The sequence below is a fragment of the Silurus aristotelis genome (assembly GCF_946808225.1).
Source record: "Silurus aristotelis genome assembly, chromosome: 17".
NCBI classification, from domain to species: Eukaryota; Metazoa; Chordata; class Actinopteri; order Siluriformes; family Siluridae; genus Silurus; species Silurus aristotelis.
The window spans coordinates 18,123,769-18,133,075 of NC_139590.1; the positions used below are offsets into that span (position 1 = coordinate 18,123,769).

The 9,307-nt window shown below is 45.2% G+C and overlaps 1 long non-coding RNA gene across 1 annotated transcript; it reads left to right on the forward strand.

The window, feature by feature from the left end:
* Positions 1 to 4,084: 4,084 nt before the first annotated feature.
* Positions 4,085 to 6,434, forward strand: LOC310740462. Its single transcript, XR_014537661.1, has 2 exons — positions 4,085 to 4,157; positions 5,970 to 6,434. It is a non-coding gene; the product is annotated as an uncharacterized lncRNA (long non-coding RNA).
* The last annotated feature ends 2,873 nt before the right edge of the window (positions 6,435 to 9,307 follow it).

The following is a 9,307-nucleotide window of genomic DNA, read 5'->3' on the forward strand; positions in this document are numbered from 1 at the left end:
CCTTCCTTCTCCTGAGGTGGCTCCTTCTCAACTTAGTATACTGAGGCACCACTAAGACTCTGGGGTCCACTGAGTGATGGCACCCTTTGGGTTGTCAAGTGGGCGCCCTCCTTCCTGGGTGTTTCGCTGATAGGCCCACGACACCTCCAGAGGGTTCAGCAGTGAATCCCAGCGTCCCAGGTTCACTCCCTAGATGCCATCAACTTGCTTAAAGACCCAGGCGAAGTCTTTTCTCTTTACCCACAGCCACTGTTTTTTTCCCTTTTCCGCAGCTGCAGAGAGGTCTGTGACCGCCTGCTGGTCGACCTTTCCTTGTAGCCTTGTTGTTATGCATCGGCTGCAAGTTCAGCGTACCTCAGCCATTTCCGTTCATGGGCCTCCTCCACTGCACCCTCCCAGTGAACGGTGAGCTTGATGATGTAGACAACTTTGAGCGAGGCTGACCACAGAACAAGGTCTGGTCGCAGGTTGGTGGCTGCAATTTCAGCTGGGAAGCATAGTTTCTTATTCAAGACTGCCAGCAGCTTCCAGTCCCGTGCTCTACCCAGCTGACCATAGTCTGATCTTATGGTGGTGAGGTTGGCTTGACCCTCACCCTCCCGAACAAATGGTGTTGGCTGCCACTGGGATGATGGGGGAGGAAGGGCATTCACATTTGTCCGTCGATTTTCCAACACTGCAGCAAGAAACTTCAGCACCTGGTTGTGCCGCCAGGTGTAACGCCCTTGGGCTCTTGCATCCAACTAAGATGTGCTTCAGTGTTGCTAGCCTTGGGCATAGAGGGCACATGGGGTCCTCAGCATACCATTGGCTTAGGTTTGCAGGAGAAGGCAGGACATCATAGGCAGCCCGGATGGTAAAGCTTGCCCTGAATGTCTCCATTTCCCACAGCTCTATCCAGTATATCTTCCTCTTCTCCACTCCTTCCCATGCCATCTACTGCCCTTGCTTTGCCTGTGCCACTGCCTGGGCGCACCTTCTTACTTCCTCCTCCCGCCGTACCTCCTGGACTTGCGTCTTGCGTCTCTGAGATGGAGAGGCCTTGCTCCACACTGGTGTACTGGGCCCAAGTCCAAGACCACTCCCCCCCTCCTGCACTTGGCCCACGATGTCTTTGTGTCTGAGTGCTGCCTTTGCCTGCTCAGTTGCAGCCATCGGGGTCCACTTCCTTCCGGTGGCCAAGATGGGGGCCGCTTGGGCTACAAATGGATCACTCGAATCCAGTAGCATCATCTCCAGTCTGACTTTGGCACACTTGTACTCCTCTACCAGACTGGAAATGGGCAGGTGCAGTATCCCTTTGCCATAAAGTCCAATACTGCTGAGGCACCTGGGAATGCCAAGCCACTTCCTTACGTATGAGCCGACCAGTCTCTCCAGCTTTTCCACCTTTGAGAGTGGGACTTCGTAGAGGGTTAGTGGCCATAGGAGACGTGGAAGTAGTCCATACTGCATGCACCAGAGCTTTAGCTTGCCAGGAAGCAGGGTTCTGTCAATGTTCTTCAGGCCACTGGCTACCTCCTTCCTAAGCTGCTGTACTTGCTTTTTGTCTTTAAGGGAGACATCATACCCCCGACCTAGACTCTTCACTGGCTTCTCTGAGACAGTTGGGATGGGTTCCTTGCCGATGTGGAACCAGTGGTCTGACAGCTTTCCCTTGATGATGGAAATGCTTCTGGACTTGCTCGGCTTGATCTTCATGCGAGCCCGCTCGATGTTGCCCTGGAGCTTACTTAGTAGCCGTACAGTGCTACTTGGTTGTGGTGAGAGTTGTGAGGTCATCCATGTAAGCTCTGACTGGCGGCAGCTTCAGCCCAGGTCTTATTTGCTGTCCGCCAACTGTCCATCTAGAGGCCCGAATGATGACCTCCATTGCCAGGGTGAAGGCCAGTGGGGCCATAATTCCCACTTCCAGGTGTTGCCAAACTGTTGTGTACTCTGCTGTTGTCACAGAGAGTTGGACGTCCTTAAAGTAGGCCTTGACAAGGGTTGTAAGAGCTGCTGGAACTCTTAAGTAGTCAAAGGCTGTCCAGAGGAGGCTGTGAGGGACTGAACCAAATGCATTTGAAAGATCCAGGAACACCACGTGAAGATCTGTTCCCTCCTTTTTGGCGACCTGGATCTGATGCCAGATGACACTAGCATGTTCTACACAACCGGAGAAGACTGAGATGCCTGATTTCTGAATTGACGTTTCGATCAAGTTGTTTCTTTGCAGGTATCCTGCCAGCCTGTGAGCGACAACGCTGAAGAAGATTTTCCGCTCCACATTTAGAAGACTGATCTGCCGAAACTGCCCGATCTCTACCGAGTCCTTTTCCTTTGGGATAAGGATCCCTCCGGCTCTTCGCCAGGATGTTGGTATCTCCTTCTTCTGCCACACAACTCTCATCAGTTTCCAGAGGAATCGCAGGACAGCTGGAGCATTTTTGTAGAGCTTGTATGGAACTCCATTGGGGCCTGGAGACGATGCGGCCCTTGCTCTACGCACGGTTTGTTCTACCTCAGTCCACCTGGGTGGACTGATATCCAGCTCATGCTCTGGTGGGTTGACTGGTGGCATGTCATGTGGGAGTGTAACTTCTTCCTGATGTCTGTCATCTGTGCAGGAGTTTTTCAGATGTTCTTCCAGGTCGGCTTTTGACACTGAGAGACTTCCGCTCTTCTCCTTTGTAAATGGATCTTTGTAGAAGCGAGATCTTGTTTGCTCCTTCCTTCTGCGCTTCCTTAGGAGGTTTTCAGCTCTCCTCAGTGTTGCAAGCCTGCCCCGAATCTCTTCCTGCAACAGGTTTTATATATATATATATATATATATATATATACACACACACACACACACACACACACACACACACACACACACCGTATACAGCTGTCACCCTCTGGTTCATACCATTCACTAATCAATAATCTTATATATATATATATATATATATATATATATATATATATATATATATATATATATATATATATATATATATATATATATATATATATATATATATATGAATATATATTATATTAATACTATAATATATACATATATATAAAAAGTTTTATTACAACAAATGTCTTAAAGTATCCTCTCTCAACTAGATACTTAAATACATTCATAATAAAATTTTATGCAAATAAGGCAATCAGTTTTAGTAAAATATGTACATTTTAATAACTATTCTTATTAATAAACATTCTATTTTAGGCTAAATGAAAAGAAATATATAAATGGGAAAAATGTAACACTAAATATATTTTTATATTTATTTTTTGGTATTTATTCATGCATGGCATAGGAGACAGTTCATGGAAACTTACCCATAATAAAACTGCTCTGCAAAAATCATTAAAAACATGTCTTTGGAAAAAACATTATAACAGCATGTTTGTAGCATGTCCTCTCCATGTTACACCACCTGGCTGTTACACAGTTCATAAAACATGCAAAAGGTGTTTAAAATGACAACAAATAAAAGTACTAAAAGAGTGTATGCACTGTACAAAAACTTTAATGAATTACAGCAATAACAAAAAACAACAAGAACAACAACAACAACGACAAAACCCTCAAAATTGACATTCTGAAAGCTGGTTGGTATATGGAGACTCGGGCAAAAAATGCTGGAACTCGCTGGCAGGCTCCCAGGTGTCATCCCAAGTTTTGCCACTGCAAAGTATCATAAGTGCACATGTTATTGGAACACAGAACAAAAATCAAGATTATCAAGATCGAGTTCAATTATATTTTTTTATATTTGTTAAAGTAACACTCTTGGATTAGCTGAAAAAGGGCTATGACTTGCAGAATACTGAATAAATGCAGAAATGTAGATTTCAGCATGTTTTCATGTTGCATTCCATGCAGATCTATAAGTTGTACAGAGACAGGGATAAGAATAGTGACTGCATCTTGCTCCCACTTCTATTCATCATTGTTTTTCTGTTCTTCATATTTAATAGTTCTCTTCTCCTTCTCACTGCTCTAATCTTCCTCATCCATTTTAGCACCACTACCGTCAATGTTCTGGTCTTCATTGCAAGACACTACTGGAAGCAATTATTGGTCCAGACTGTGGCAAGGAAAAACTCCCTTAGATGTTATGAGGAAGAAACCTTGAGAGGAACCAGACTCAAAAGGGGAACCCATCCTCATTTGGGTGACATCAAGAGTTTGATCATAAATCTTTCAACAATACAGAACACTGGAGAGTGAGAACTAACATGATTACTGGAGCATAAGATTATAAGTAATGTTCTTTCTGCAGTCTTATAGTCTATATGGTTAGTAGCTCCTAGTTTTATAAGCTCAGCATTTGTGATCATCACAGATCTTGCATCAGCTTCTCCATGCCAGAGCCTTTAAACACTCCAGGAGGTCCAATGTCAAACTCCACACATGTAGCGGGATCCAAATGGCACTGGTACGTCTCTAGATGGTTCGGGATGTTTGCGAGTTCGGCACTACTTCTTCAAAGGTCCGTAATCATCACAAAGTGGGAGGTGACTGGAGCTGGCCAAAGCTCAGGAAACCTCGGGATGGGAAGAGAAAGAGAAGCAGTGGAGAGGAATTAGCGTAGCTGCTGTTCATGATATTAACAGCACAAGTTGATAATGTGCATGTGATCAGATGTTCTGGAGCACAAAGTTATGATATGTGATGTGTGTTATGTGTAGGCTTTGCTAAAAAGATATGTTTTTAATCTACACTTAAACTGGGTGAGTGTGTCTGAGCCCCGAACACTGTCAGGAAGACTATTCCAGAGTTTAGGAGCTAAAAGTGAAAATGCTCTACCACCTTTAGTGGACTTTGCTATTCTAGGAACTACTAGAAGCCCAGAGTTTTGAGATCTCAGGGAGTGTGGCGGATTGTAGCGTGTTAAAAGAGTGGATAGATACATAGGAGCCAAACCATTTAGTTTTTTATAAGTAAGAAGTAATAGTTTGTAGTCTATTCGAAACTTAACCGGAAGCCAATGTAGGGACGATAGGATTGGGGTTATGTGATCATATTTTCTTGACCTTGTGAGAACTCTGGCTGCTGCATTCTGGACTAACTGAAGCTTGTTTATTAATGATGCAGGACATCCACCTAGTAACGCATTACAGTAGTCTATTCTGGAGGTCATAAATGCATGGACGTGCTTCTCTGCATCAGATATAGACAACATGATTTTTAACTTAGAAATATTTCTAAGGTGAAAGAAGGCTGTTTTTGTAACTTGGTTGATATGATAATTGAAAGACAAGTTGCTGTCTAAAATAACTCCCAGGTCTTTTACCGTTGAACTAGTGGTTACAGAACATCCGTCTAAATGCAGGTTGAGATGCTGGAGCTTCTGTATACTAGTTTTTGGGCCGATGAGCAAAATCTCAGTCTTATCGGAATTTAAAAGTAGAAAGTTATGGGTAATCCAATCTCTTATTTCCTTAACACACTCAGTTATCCGAGTTAATTATCGCCTGGTTTAGATGAGATATATAGCTGAGTATTATCAGCATAACAATGGAAGCTAATTCCATGCCTTCTAATAATATTTCCTAACCGAAGCATGTATATTGTGAAGAGCAGGGGTCCTAGAACTGAACCTTGCGGCACGCCATAATTTACTTGCATTAGCCTGGATAGCTCTCCATTTAAATCTACGAAATGGTAACGATCGGACAGGTAAGATTTAAACCAGCTTAATGCCTGTCCCTGAATGCCGATGTAATTCTGTAGGCGATCTAGGAGGAGATCATGGTCTATAGTGTCAAATGCAGCACTAAGATCTAGTAGAACCAACAGCAAGATGAAGCCTTGGTCTGAAGCTAAAAACAGGTCATTAGTCTAGCAGCTTTTTAACGCCTGTCTGTAGCTGAGCATACTGTCTTTATACGCAATTCTAAATACCTCCAATTTAGTTTTCCTCCATTTTCTCTCCAGATTACGTGTTGTTCTCTTGAGGGCATGCTTTGACTATTATACCAAGGTGCAGGTGTTTGTTCTCTAACCTTTTTTAACCGGATGGGGGCAACGGTGTCTAATGTGCTAGTGAGGATAAGGTTTATGTTGTTAGTTATTTTATCAAGATTATTATCAGTTATGGGTTTAGTGAGAAATTGAGATAAATCAGGCAGGTTATTTATGAATCTGTCCTTAGTGGTTGGAACAATAGTCCTACCAGGTCGATAACGTGGTGCAACATGGCTAATCTGCTCTACCGGTAGTGTGTACAGTATAAGGTAATGGTCTGTGATGTCATCACTCTGAGGTAAAATATCGATATCGGAGACGTCTGCTCCGTGGGATATTATTAAGTCTAGTGTGTGGTTAAAACGGTGAGTTGGTCTGGTGACGTTTTGTTTAACCCCAAAAGAGTTTAATAAATCGACAAATGATAATCCTAGAGCATCGTTTACATCATCTACATGAATATTAAAATCTCCTACAAGCAGCACTTTATCAAAATTGATCAAGAGATCGGATAGAAAACAAGCAAACTCTTGAAGAACAATAGGGTGGGGAGAAAGAAAAAAAAGCAGATAAATAAAGTATAAAAACTATATAAAATAAAATAAAATATAAGGTATAAAGGATATATAAAGATATGTATGTAAACAAAAGGGAAAAAAGAAAAATTTATATACAAAGAAAATCCTTATGGCAGTAGACAGTGAAACAGTAAACAATGTGTACCAAAGTGTAAACAATAGACACTTTTAGTGGTGGGTTGTCCATAAAGTGTCCGTGTGCAGTATGGTGTGGTGTATGGGTCCGTAAGTGTCCGTGTGCGGTATGGTGTGGTGTAAGGGTCCGTAAGTGTCCGTGTGTGGTATAGAGTGTCCATAAAGTGTCCGTGTGCGGTATGGTGTGGTATAAAATAAATAAATATAAAGTGCACTTTTCTGTGCAAGTCCAGAGTTTAAAGTGTCGTGGTGCGAAAGGTGAGATCTGTACAGAGAAGAAGTGTGATGATTAAGAGAGTGGACCAGCTTTTAGATCCTGGGTGTTTCCTGGTTTAAACACCGAATGGCCTGCGGGAAGAAGCTCCTCCTCATTCTCTCTGTGTTCGCTTTAAGGGAGCGGAAGCGTTTCCCTGAACGCAACAAAGAGAAGAGTCCATTGTTGGGATGGCTGAGGTCCTTCACAATCTTTCTGGCTCTGGTCCTGCACCGCGTGCTGTAGATATCCTGCAGGTCAGGGAGCTCGGTGACGATGGTACGTTCAGCTGAATGCACCACCCTCTGGAGGGCTCGTCTGTCCTGCATGGTGCTGTTCCCAAACCAGGAAGTGATGCTACCCGTCAGAACGCTCTCAATGGTGCAAGTGTAGAAAGTCTTAAGCACCTGAGCGGGTAGTTTAAAGTCGTCGTTGTTGTTGATCAAGCCTACCACAACAGTGTCGTCAGAAAACTTGATGGTGGTGGAGTTGGATGTGGCCACAAAGTCATATGTGTACAGAGAGTACAGCAGGGGGCTCAGAACACAACCCTGGGGAGCTCCAGTGCTGAGGGTGAGGGTGGATGAGGTGTGTTTTCCCACCCGTACGGCTTGTGGTCTGTCTGTCAGAAAGTTAGAGATCCATTGACACAGCGGCTGGCTGAGTTCCAGGACCTCCAACTTAGAGGTGAGTGTGGAGGGAATTATGGTGTTAAACGCTGAACTGTAGTCCACGAACAACATCTTTGCATAATTCCCTTTTCTGTAGTCCAGGCTCATCGTGGTGTGGAGGAGATGAGCAATAGCGTCCTCAGTAGAGCGGTTCTGACGGTACGCAAACTGTAATGGGTCCAGTGTGTCTGGTAGTGATGCAGTGATGAAGTCTCTGACCAGTCTCTCGAAGCACTTCATCACTACTGAGGTCAAAGCTACAGGGCGGTAGTCATTGAGGCAGGTGGGCTGGGGTTTCTTTGGGACAGGAACAATGGTGGACTGTTTAAAACATGAGGGGACAACAGACTGTTCCAGGGAGAGGTTGAATATCTCGGTGAACACCGGTGCTAGCTGGTCAGCGCAGGCTTTCAGAACCCGACCTGTGATGCCATCTGGTCCTGCTGCCTTCCTGGTATTCACTCTCTTGAATGCCCTACTCATGTCATGCTCTGAGATGGTGAACGTGTTTACCTCTCCGGCTCTCTCGGCGTGCACGCTGGTTGTACGGTGGTTAGCTGCAGCCTCGAAATGAGCGTAAAAGGTGTTTAGCACGTCTGCCAGAGAAGCGTCTGCATTCACCATTTTAGAGTCCGTTATTGTCCTTAGTCCCTGCCACAGGCTCCTAGAGACACCATGTTGAAACTGTGACTGTAGTTTCCTCCCGTAGCGCCGCTTTGCATCCTTCACTGCTCTGCGAACACTGTAAGACGCAGCCTTGTACTCTTCCATGTCCCCGGTGGCGAGCCCAGTGTTGTAGGAAGCGGAGCGGGATCTCAGAGCGTCGCGGATGGTTTTATCCACCCACGGCTTCTGGTTGGGAAACGTTCTGATGGTGGTTTTCTGCACCATATCATCCACAAGTTTCCCGATGAATCCCACAACCGCTTCCGTAAACATGTTGACGTCATCAGAGCTGCGCCGGAACATGTCCCAGTCTGCGTCATCCAAAGCGTCCTGCAGAGCGGCCACCGATTGGTCAGTCCAGCGCGCGACCTCCCTCTGAACCGGAGCTTCCTGTTTCAGCCTTTGTTTGTAAACAGGCATGAGGAAGATGGCAGCATGGTCCGATTTCCCAAACGGTGGACGTGATTGTGCCTTGTAGCCATTCTTGAATGTTGTATAGCAGTGGTCCAGTGTTCTTTCGCCCCTGGTGGGACAGGTGATGTGCTGATGAAAGTTCGGGAGTGCGCGCTTGAGGTTGGCACTGTTGAAATCTCCGACCACAATGAGCGCAGCGTCCCGATGCTGTATTTGGTGTTGTGTTAGTGACTCATGTAAGTCCCATACTGCAGTGTCCATGTCGCTTGAGGTGGAATATAAACGGCACTGACTATGACCGAACTGAATTCCCAAGGTAGATAAAAGGGCCGACATTTGATGGTCAGTAGTTCCAGGTTTGGTGTGCAGGAGCGTGAAAGAGGAACAATGCTCGCGCTGTCGCACCAGTGGTTGTTCACCATCAGACACACTCCACCGAATCCAGTGTTCTGTCCATGCGGTAAACCGAGAAAAACTGGATGGCGTGGTCCGGTACCGCTGGGTTCAGGCATGTCTTGGTGAAGCAGAAAAGGTTGCAGTCCCGAATGTCTCTCTGGAACTTGACCCTTGCCCTGAGGTCGTCGAGCTTGTTCTCCAGTGACTGGACGTTGGCTAACAGGATACTGGGTAAGGGAGC